At 51.2% G+C, this 11666-nt stretch overlaps 1 long non-coding RNA gene across 1 annotated transcript; it reads left to right on the forward strand.

Annotated features, from left to right (window-relative positions):
• The first annotated feature begins 3085 nt into the window (after positions 1–3085).
• Positions 3086–4580, forward strand: LOC142924270 (uncharacterized). The gene is made up of 2 exons (XR_012941453.1): positions 3086–3540; positions 4203–4580. It is a non-coding gene; the product is annotated as an uncharacterized LOC142924270 (long non-coding RNA).
• The last annotated feature ends 7086 nt before the right edge of the window (positions 4581–11666 follow it).

The raw sequence follows: 11666 nt of genomic DNA on the forward strand, positions 1-11666 counted from the left end.
CTGAAAATTCCTGAAAGACAAAACAAACAAAGAAGGGGCTGAACAAAAATAATAGGCTTAGCCCTCTCCGCCAATAACACAGCAGGTGTTAAGACGCTCACACGCCACACAGACAACACCTATTGCAAGTCTGCGATGACCGCGCATCGTGCTTGTGGTCGCACGTGCGAACGTTTTTCTGTTATTTTTTCATCATCTTGATACCGTCAACAAGGGTCCCCTCGGGAAACAAAAAGAGACCGACAGATACACGTGATTAATAATAAACGTTATTTTGGGTTAGATAGCGTCAATGTAAATGTGTCGTTAAAACCGCCACCACCCGACACGGCCGATCAGTAAGGTTTGTCACGTGAACAAAATCGTGACAATTACGTGACAAACCTCACAGATTGGCTGTGTTCGTGTGGTGGTGTGTTAACGACGCATTTATGTTTACGCGATCAAACCCACAATAACTTTGATGATGAATAATATTGGTCGCGACAGCCGACGTGTGAGACGCACGCCGACTGTTAATCACCATCAAGTGGGGGGCACGTGAGGTGCAGGGGAGCGGCTGGAAGCGCATTTGTTCCAATCTGGGCATCTTTCGCCGCCGAGACTCGGCGTGTGAACGAGCAGCTTTGTGTTGTGAACGTCAAATCTTGGTGTGCGTGCGGGTGAGGTGTAGGGGGGGTAAGAGACACAGGAATGATAATTGTTTGACGCCTGCTGGTGCCCGCACAGATGCCGACAAACAGACACTGACATGCCCTACCTATAGAGCCGCTTACATAAACATACATTCCTGCGTACTCACATCACGTAGAGCTGTCTAACTATATACGGACAGACAAGACAGATCTATATATATATCGTTACGTACACGACCTAAATTTTCACCACCGCTGGCAAGTTGCCACGTCCACAGCCATAGGGGCCATACTGGACGTGGTGTGCCGGTCAGATCCGGGTCACTCATCTGGACAAAGGTGTTTCACAAGGCGAGTGGGCTGCAGAGATGATGGCCTAAGGACGACACTGATGTGGAATTTGGCGGCCTGAGAGGATGAGCTGAGCGTGATATATTCACTGTGCACTCAACGCGTGCCCTGTGAGTAATCCATTGTAAAAGCCCGGCGTTCCGTTTGGCCGTCAGCTAAATTATGAGAGAGCCTTTCAGAAGGCCTGAATAACCAAGTTGTACAAAGTGGACCCCCCCTCCCTCCAAGATGTGTGGGGGTAAAAAGTTGATCCAACGGGTTTCCAACAAAATTCACTTCCCTCCCCGGCTCCCCCTCCCCCCCCCATTTATGTATTTTGTAAGCATACGTGCCGACAACAGCCTACATACAATAAAGTCAGGATTTCTTGTGTAGGCAGGAGCGAGAACGAGGCGGCGGTGGGCCACAGAAATTCGAGAAGATTTAAACTTCCCACGTGGCGCTGCCGTTGTTTCTGTCAGTGGCGACCAACACCAACACAGCAGCCGCCAGTCCCTACTCAGTGACGTTCACGTCACCACAGCGCCTGTGCCAGGCAAGGTGCACTTTGAGGCTGCCACGTGAAGTGTCGAAGCCTCGCTGACAGGAGGAGGTCTCGGAACAGACCGAGCAGGTGCCATGGGTTGGCTGCCTGAGGCACCGGCTGTACCCCCCCCTCCCCCCACTGTGGCAACTTGCTGGATTTTATCTGCCCGCTGCTCTGCTCGTTGTTGTGAGCGTCGCTCCTATGCCCTCCGTTGTTGCTGGAGGGCGACTGCCTCCAACTGCCCAGTAGCGTCCTTCACGAGCCTCCTCCACAGAGGCCGATCTTGACACCGCTGGTACCAGTCATCGGCAAGTCCGCTCAGCTCCACATCCTCCCGTACCGCATCTGATCTCCAGTCCGTGTCGTGCACGTTTAGTCAGTGGCGATAGCCATCCCCTGGACGCCCATCGCAAGACGACATTGTTCCATCTCAAACGGATTTCGTCCCCTCAACCCCCATGTACAAACCATGTAATACTGTTACATCGACATTTAAAACATCGCTGCGTCGTTCGTGCCCAGCATGGCAGCTGTGCCAGCTACGGTGTCGCTACGGTGGGATGCGGCTCTCTCGATCCTTCACGAGCCCCACGGCTCCAAGTCCCATGGCTGTCCCCGATTCGCCGGCGTGGCTGTCCCCGTGACGTCTCGACACCGACTGCTGAAGTCGTCTTGAAAGCTCGCCTCGTCAAAGCTGCGTTTGTGCCGCCGTCCCTCCACCCTGACGAGTTTTGGCCGTTTCCCCGTGCAGGTTCTGCGTATTTGCTGCTTTCCATTACACGCTGGCGGATTGGGTACGGATGAAACTCGCCTTACCAATGTCAATCATCTTCTTGGTTCTTTCGGTAAAGTCACGTTGAAGGGAAATAATGAAATGATACAACTAAAACACAATACAATTAAATTCTCACTGATAATTTTATTTTGTTACGTTTAATTTTTATTCTAAAATTCTCACTGAGAATGTTATTTTATTATGTTTTATTATTTTATTATTTTATTATTTCCCTTCTACGTGACTTTACCGAAAGAACCAAGAAGATAAATCCCTGCAGTCACGAAAGCTTTAAATCGAAATGTCAATCATTATTATTGTTTATTATGATGATTATTACTCAACGAGCTGGATCAGGACCCTCTTTCAGACGAGAGGAGCGCGTGCTTTTGATGAACACCTGACGATGCTTGATGCAGCCTCCAGCGAAACGTCGTACAACGTTGTCGAATGTTTGCTTGCCCGTTCAACATTCCTCCTCCGCCGGCTTTGCTGATGAACCAAATCGGTTTGGCATATTTGCCCACGACGCGAGGGCCCGATTTGATTGGCTCTGTCGGCCGGTGAAAGTTTATCGCGAAACATTAAGAGACGTGACAGCCTACGCGATGATATATCCACTAAATAAACTCTGAATCACGATCGCGGTCGCGAAAGCATGCGTGTAACGCCATTCTTACTCGCGTGAACAGTCTCTCGCTGCTGCAACTGGTCAACCATCAAAGCCAGCCCCGAGCGGTTCGCATCCAGCACGCCGGTTCGTGCTGACGAGCTCTTAATGATACTTTCGCGGCGAGTAGCGAGCACGTGGTGTCCGGTTTATAACAACAACAACGACAACAACACATTTGTTGATTTTAAATTGGCAAAAAGTGAATGCCCCTTTAACCCACTTGGCTAGCTCTGACATTCGTGCGGCCAAGAAGTCCACTGCGCTGCGTTGCCACGCGGCGGAGAATTTCGACCGAGGGTCACGTGGCACGGATGAGCCATCACGTTGACCAATGCGCCCGGGCACATTGGTCAACGTCGTGGCCCAGAGGAGGGGCGATGGGCGGCGTCGACGAGACAGGCAGGCAACCCGCAGGGAGACCATGGGCACCGAGCAGGCGGTGGGCGACGGGATTCGTCCCATCCGTAGGGGGAGTGAGATGGATCGTGACGTCGCGGGACAGTGAGGACATGTCGAAGGCGGTGGTGGATTGCTTCGTCCAGGCAATGGTGGCACATGTTGATGTGCAATCGGTGTATAGGTGCATAGGCACGTGTGTGTGTGTGTGTGTACGTGTGTACGTGCGCGTGTGTGTGTACGTGTGTGGGTTTGTGTGCGTATGGGGATCGGTAGTGTAGCGGTTAGCGTGCTGGGCTACGAACCCGGCGAACTAACGACTTTGATTCCCCCTAAAAGGGGGCGCTAACCATTGCGCCACCGCTCTCTCTCGCGGAGGCACCTTCCGTCAGCAGTGTGGTGAGCGAGCACTTGCAGGGCTGCGCTTTTACCTTTAGCTGGCCGGGTTTGTAGTGCGCGGTGCGCTCCATCACTGCGCCATCACAAATCGCCACGGCTATTACCAGAGGCTGGCTGTTATTGCAAGGAATAGATAACCTATTTGCGTCCGTATCATATTCAAATTGTGTTTGCGTTGGTTTGTTTCAGATATATATTTTAAAGATGTAGTTTATAGTTTGTTTTGCTCCCGTGAAAATAAATTCCATTTCACGGGAAATAAAACATTTGCGGGGGCGACACAGTTTAACAGCACTCGGATTAAATCAGACGGACGCATATTTCAACTTCGCTTTTTTATATATACAAAATTGCAGCCATAATTGTGATTGTGTTTTGTGTGTGTCTGTCTCTGTGTCTATATGTGTCTGTGTGTGTTTGCCTGTGTCTGTGTGTGTGTGCGTGTAGGGAACGGTGGTGTAGCGGTTAGCGCGCTGCGCTATGAACCCGGCGACCCGAGTTCGATTCCGCTCACGGACAACACCGGTGATGATTATCTGAACCAGTCCTGAGTCACCCCTAGGTCTACTCAGCCTCAAAACGAGTACCGAGTGCGGTGTGTAAACATCACCACTCGGGAGACAAAGGCAACCGGGCGTGGTGCTGGTCACCCCCCCCCCCCCCCCCCCCCTCGTGTGCCGTGCCGGCCTTCATAGCTGCTCGCTAACAGCACTTGCCCCAACAGTCTGTTAAGGCTACACGGGGGATCTTCGTCTTTTTGTATTCGTGTGTGTCAAGCGAGACATCCCAGCTGCGCAATGTTTCTCAAGCAGGGAGGGGGAGAGGGAGAGGAAAAAACGAACCGAAGCTATTTGACTCTTGAGCAAAAAAAAAAAAACCCAATATAGCTTCATCAGCTTTTGGGGCGAAAAACAAAAATGTAACCAGAACCATGACCGTATACAGAAATAAATGTAAACGTGACAAAAATTGTGTTGTTAACAGCTGAGAAACATCGCCCGTGAAATAATGGAATTGCCTCGGACACACTTTACAAATCGAGATAACATTTGAAAAGGTTCAGGTGAGTTGTTATGGACCATTCAGAAGTTACGGGAAACATCATCATCATCATCATGAGTCATGGTCCATCCACTGCTGGATGAAGGCTCGCCGCAAGACCATCGTGTGCGTTGTGATGTCTCGGCTCAAGCACCGGATGGTCACGCGTTCAAAAGGGTCGGTGCACATTTGTCTAAGATCGTTAAAACGGAATCATATTTTTTGCCAAACGTACCAGCGCATCATATGTACATTGTCTTGGACGAGGCACAGTGTTTATGACAAATGTGTTGAGTTGAAACGGGGCGCGGTGTATATTGTTTGTGTTTACACAGCGCTGCCAGGGCATCTCTGAGTAACCAACGCAGGGTGGCCTCCAATGTTAGATTCCGCAGATCAAAAGTGTCAACTTGCTGTTTACACGTGTTGACAATTGTTTTCTTAATAGTTTTTGATAATTTAGGCGCAAAAATGCGCCCGAATTAAGACCCGACAGTTATTTTGCTTCATTAAACAATGCTGTGTGTGTGTGTGGTGTGTGTAGGGGGAGCGGTAGTGTACAGCACTTGCCCCAAGTGTCTGTGTAAGGCTATACGGGGAATCTTTATCGTTGGTCTGAGGAGCGTGGGTATTAAGGGGTAACAATGTATAGTGCAATGAAAAAAGCTGAATTTGTGATTAAACTAGTATTATTATTAGTATTATTAGTAGTATTATTATTAGTATTATTAGTAGTATTATTAGTATTATTATTAGTATTATTATTAGTATTATTATTAGTATTATTCTTAGTATTATTAGTATTATTATTAGTATTATTAGTATTATTATTAGTATTATTAGTATTATTCTTAGTATTATTAGTCTTATTCTTAGTATTATTAGTAGTATTATTCTTAGTATTATTAGTATTATTAGTAGTATTATTAGTACTGTTATTAGTATTATTAGTATTGTTATTAGTATTATTAGTAGTATTATTAGTACTGTTATTAGTATTATTAGTATTGTTATTAGTATTATTATTAGTATTAGTCCACCGGGCCGGTACAGCAATTGGTACCGTCGAAGGTAGCAAACCTTAGTAGTGCCCATTTATTTACATGGCTAAATGCGAGTGATTCACTGTGGTTGGCCACATGGAGAATGGGAACCGCTGGAGTGATGAGTGGTAGCGACAAGATATCTGGTGTGAGCTCATGGACTCCATGTCTTTGTTAGAGAGTTTGCTTGTGGATGTGCGTGTGTGTGTGTAGGAGCGGTGGCGCAGTGTTTAGCACACACTGCGATGTGAACACGGCGGCCCGGGTTCGATTCCCACTCGCGGTCATGATCGGTGTCGAATATCTGGGTCTCCCCTAGGTCGACTCAGCCTCAAATGAGTACCTGGTGTGCAGTGTAAAAACATTAGCACTCGGGAGACAAAGACGGTCGGGTGTGGTGTTGGTCACACACCCCTTCGTGTGCCGTGCCGGCCTTCATAGGTGCTCGCCAATATCACTGGCCGCAACAGTCTAAAACAGTGTGTGTTTGTGCAATGCTATCAGTGAGGCTGACACAGGGGCCCTTTGTCAGGGCGCCCAGCAAACAAATTCGAGACGGAGCAGAGGCTACATTTCCGAAGTCTAATAAGTTCGTTTAGGTGACTTTGTTGAACCAGGTGTGAACCCGAGAGACCAGGACGGAGTCTCAATCGCGAGAGTGACCTGGGTCACCAACATCACAAAAAAATAAAAAATAAATCAGAGCCCAAAAGCAACGGCGAACTCTCACCGCCAAAACCCCGGTGCCCGCGCGTCTCTTTGAAGGACACCTCAGCCCAATGAAGTTGCCCATTGGCCACGATTGATAGCTGACCTCTGTGATGTGAGGAGTGGAAGCCAGACGTGACCGCGACAGTGGAAGTCCTGCATCAAGGGCGGTGTTGAGTTTTCGGGGCTTTATTTGGGCCGAGACAAAGCGCGCCCGAGACCCCGGCGATGGCGTTGGTAGACGGGAGTCATGGCCCAGCTCCCGGGGGGTACGATGATGATGATGAGAATATTTGTCGTCGTTGGTGGTGTTCGTGTGTCTGTGGCTCGGTGGAAGCTCGGCTAGACAACACTTCAGTCACCTCGCTCACTCGCCTTGCCCCACCCCCCACTCTGCCGTCTCACCGACCGCTCTCTGCTCGTCAGTTTAATTAGCGGACGTCAGGCACGATTGATTGGATTCTCTCGTGACCCTCGACGTGCCCAGGAGAGAGAGAGAGGAGGGGGCGAGAAGGGCGGAAGAGGGTGGGAGGGGGAGACATCGTTGAAGTGGAAATTCTCAAGTCTGAGTTTCTTTGCTGCTGCTGCTGTCACGGCGGCCTGCGGGCTCGCGTCGCCTGCGGTTGGGCACAGACAGAGAGAGACTTTAGACTTTTAAACAACTTTTATTGCCGCCAGCAGCAACAGCACTGGAGGCGATTCCGATACGAAATACACAAAGTCACCAGCAACACAAATAAAACAAACGTTATAAATCCACGCGCTGTGGCGCTAAATGCACCGCGCACGACACGAAAGAAAAGTCACGTGGTGGTGGTTGTGCTGGTCATCGCGCACGCCACGGCGACGAGCGAGCGCTTCAGAAGGTGAACACGTGGGGTGCCGTCCACGCTGGTACAGAGAGGGGCTTGCCCGGCCCCCCAGCGTTCGAGAAAGACGCGCACATCACCGACACGTGTGTGGTACGTGGCGTGCTCCAGCCGGAGCCGCGCCTTGAGCAGGCCCCTGAACACTGGAAGCAGCACAGAGCAGCCGTCAGTGTCACCTTGCAGCATGACGCTTGTTAGCCAGGTAAGGCACCACCCCATATACGAAGCTGATGTTGTAGAAGGGCACCCCCAGTTTCCTGAAGATGTCCCCCAAAAGGCGGAACATTGGTTTGAGCCGCTGGCAGCGTAAGTATTGGTGGGGCAGATCCTCCCTGGCACCGCAGGACATGCACAAGTCTGTTACCCCTGGCGAGATTCGTCTGAGCCACGAGAGAGAAGAGAGAGGGGAGAGAGGGGAGAGAGGAGAGGGTTAGAGGGCACCTTGAGGTGTTGCCACACCGAGGCGCGTCCACACTCGTAGGGTTGTCGAGAGGCGGTGGATCGTCGGGAGGAAACCGGATGCCCCCCCCCCCTTTCTTCTTTTAGGTAGTTAATATTTTAATATTTAATATTTTGGTTAAATGTGTTCAACATTGACTGTGTCGACCCCCCCCCCCCCCTCCGAGTTTGTGTTGTTAATCTGCCCCCCTGCTTTAGGTCATGCACGGCTGTTGCCCAGCCCCCCTCCTCTCTCTCACCCCCCCCTCCACCGCCGTCCCCCCCAGCCCCTCCCCCGCCCGCCCCATCGCTGAAGTGCCCCACTCAGTGAGTGGCTCCGACTCGTCAACGTCTCTCACGGGAATGGACGAGTGGCCGGGGGTAGTCAGTCAGCCGTGAATTGAGCCCCCACCCCCTCTCCCCCCGCCCCCCCCTTAACCCCCCCACCCCCTTAACCCCCCCACCCCCCTTAACCCCCCACCCCCCTTAACCCCCCCACCCCCCTTAACCCCCCCCACCCCCCTTAACCCCCCCACCCCCCTTAACCCCCCCACCCCCTTAACCCCCCACCCCCTTAACCCCCCCACCCCCTGAACCCCCCCACCCCCTTAAACCCCCACCCCCTTAACCCCCCACCTCCTTAACCCCCCCACCCCCTTCTCCCCCACCCCCCTTAGCCCCCCACCCCCTTAACCCCCCACCCCCTTAACCCCCCACCCCCTTAACCCCCCCACCCACCTTAACCCCCCCACCCCCTGAACCCCCCACCCCCTTAACCCCCCCACCCCCTGAACCCCCCTTAGCCCCCACCCCTCGTGCCGCTAATTCCCAGCCAGGTTGAGTTTCAAGATCGTGGGGTCTCCGGGTTCGATTCACTGCAGCCACGGATTCATTCCACGCGCTTACCACTGCACTCGGCACGTGACTATTAACTGCAATAATACGTACTATATAACTGTAGCAATTAAAAAGTAATGTAATCATTAACCAATGTGTAATAATAGCACACGATCATTCTGATGTTACTCTTAACATCTCACGATCCCCACTTGGAAGAATTGTAACGATTTGAGGATTACTTTTTTTTTGTCCCGTCTCCTTCTCCGCTCAGCCCGTTTCTATTGTTTCTTGTTTCTATTGTCACTCGGTTCTATTGTCTCTCGTTTCTATTGTTTGTCGTTTCTATTGTCTCTCGTTTCTATGGTTTCTCGTTTCTATTGTCACTCGGTTCTATTGTCTCTCATTTCTATTCTTTCTCGTTTCTATTATTTCTTGTTTGTATTGTCTCTCGTTTCAATTGTTTCTATTGTCTCTCGTTTCTATTGTCTCTCGTTTCTATTGTTTCTCGATGTTCTTCTTCCCATCTCGTTCCTACGGTTGTGTTTTTGTTATTGTTGTTGCTCCGTTAGCATACTTGTAACAGGGGCATATTAGTTGTATAAATGGTAATAACAATTATTCACAGCCGTTTGTGACTCCACTGTTGGATTGAAGGGCAACCCAGTGGGTGTGAGGGGGGGGGGGGGGAATGTCCCTGCTTACCGCCCCTACCAGGGCGGATCTGCTCATTTATATTTCCCCGGCCATTTCGTCAGTGGCCGTGTCTGATGCGGCTGCTTGTGATGATTATAATTTTTTTATTTTTAGTTCCTCCTTTAGGGCCACCACAGGAGTCGCCAGTGGCGTCGTAACGACAATTTCAGCTCAGGTGGGTGAGGGAATAGGTCAGGTTGGGCTCCAATAGTGGGTTTGTCTCACACGGTCGCACCTAGGCTATTGCATATCACCGACTCCTCTTGCCCTAATCACATTATTCCATACGATTATTTTTATTATTATTTTACACTGTAGTTGAAAACAAATCTCATGTGGCTTGTCAAGGGGGTCCCAACTCGTAGGTTTGTCCACCAGGGGGGGGCGGGGGGTCAAGGCACCCCCTGGCTGCCCCCACGCTCGTTACAGCTACTGGGAGTCAGTGAATTCGCGCTCCGCTGAGGCCTCATCTGCTGGGTATCATTTGTGCTGAATGAGCGCTGATCGCTCCGTGATGGTGCTCGCTCGTCTCTAGGACTCCTCTCGATATTTACTCTCCCAAGAGGCCCCTTTGAGGTGCAACGCCTCTTTCACGTCACTTCAATCGCCAATAGAAAATGTTCGTGTGCGGAACATGCAACTCGGATAACATTGTGTGGGGAAGTGGGTGCGGAATCGATTAATCAATTCACACATTTGCTGTGTTTCAGGAAGGTACAGCGTTTTTATCATCGTCATCATAATCTTCATCAACCATGGTCTATCCACCGCTCGATGAAGCCGCGCATCACCATCATCGTCGTCGTCACCTTTCACGGACAATCCACGTCGCTCCTGCATGCGAGATAATTCCATCGCTCCATCTCCGCGGTGCGCGGCCGTCTGGGTCGCGTTTGCCTGCGAGTCAGCTCCCTGTGTCGAGTCACGGATGACGGAGCGCGCTCTCGTCAGGCGAGAGGCGCCACGCCACCAGATTTGCTCCGCAACGCAACACAGTGCGGGCGCTCGAAAGTTACGCGGAGAATTACCGACTCACGCTTAAGACAAAGGTCCCCCATGCAGCCTCAACATACTCTCAGGGCAAGTGATGTTAGCGAGCAGCACCTATGATGGCCGACACGGCACACGAAGGGGGTGGGTAGCGGCTAGCACACACTCCCGGCCGCTGTTGTCTCCCCAGTGGCGATGTTTACACACCGCACCAGGTGCTCATTTGAGGCTGAGTCGACCTAGGATCGGTGCAGATTAAACTTGTGTTGGCGGTGGCCGTGAGCGGGAATCGATCTGGGATAGCCGGGTTCAAAGCGTAGCGCGCTAACCACTACACTACCGCTCCCCACTAACACACTCTCTCTCACTCACACACACAATCGCCGGCATGAATGACTGAATGAAGAGTGATTTGATCGATTGAATTACAGCTTACCCAGTCGCCGTGACCCAGTGCGTCCTGCCCTCAGCCTCACCCGCGCCTCGGCCACGCGGTTTGACGATGGAACAATCAGCGCCGTGTTCGCCCCTCCGCGATCCAAACTTCCGAAATCCGAGGCGAGTTTCGCGACGCTGCAGGCGTTTCAACAACAACCTCCTCCTCCTCCACCTCCTCGGATCGCGCTGCATGCTGTGCTCGTGTCCCGCCTTCTTAACTCACCGCACTCAAAACCTTTTTGGTTTTTGATTTTTTTGAACAAGTGACAGCTCTAGCGCGGAGAGAAGTATCTACCTGCATTGAATCAGAATCAGTGTTATTTGTACCGGAGGTATCCGATGGGCCATCAAGCTCTTTGCAATGGAGGCGTGGCGCAAATAGTGATAATGATTATTGTGATGATGATGATGACGTGGAACGACACTGAGACAGAAGAGAGTGGGGAACGCGTGAAAGACCCAGCGCAGACATGATCCCTGGGGGACTGGTCTTCCGCGAAGCTCCATGGTCCACCATAAACCGCATCCACTGCACAAACCATGGCAGTAGATGCGGATACTTGATGATGCACAAATGGAAAATGTTAAAACTATCCAGCATTAGTTTGCGACTAATGCTACTCCGATACTGCTGATGCGGTTATCCGGGCTTGACCACCATCAATGTGAAATCGTAGCTGTTGCTCTGCATCTACATGAGCAGCCATGCGGAAGAAGACGAAGGAGACACGTGCCACGCTTCAATTGATTGACACCGAGAGACAGAGAGAGGGGCACACGTGGAGTCGTTTGGGCGCACGCGACTTCTACAGAGATGGCCCTGCAGTGGCACAATCCACGCAGCCCCTGCA

This window comes from Petromyzon marinus, chromosome 11, assembly GCF_048934315.1.
Source record: "Petromyzon marinus isolate PM22_M1 ecotype Great Lakes invasive population chromosome 11, UKy_Petmar_22M1.pri1.0, whole genome shotgun sequence".
Classification (NCBI taxonomy): Eukaryota; Metazoa; Chordata; class Hyperoartia; order Petromyzontiformes; family Petromyzontidae; genus Petromyzon; species Petromyzon marinus.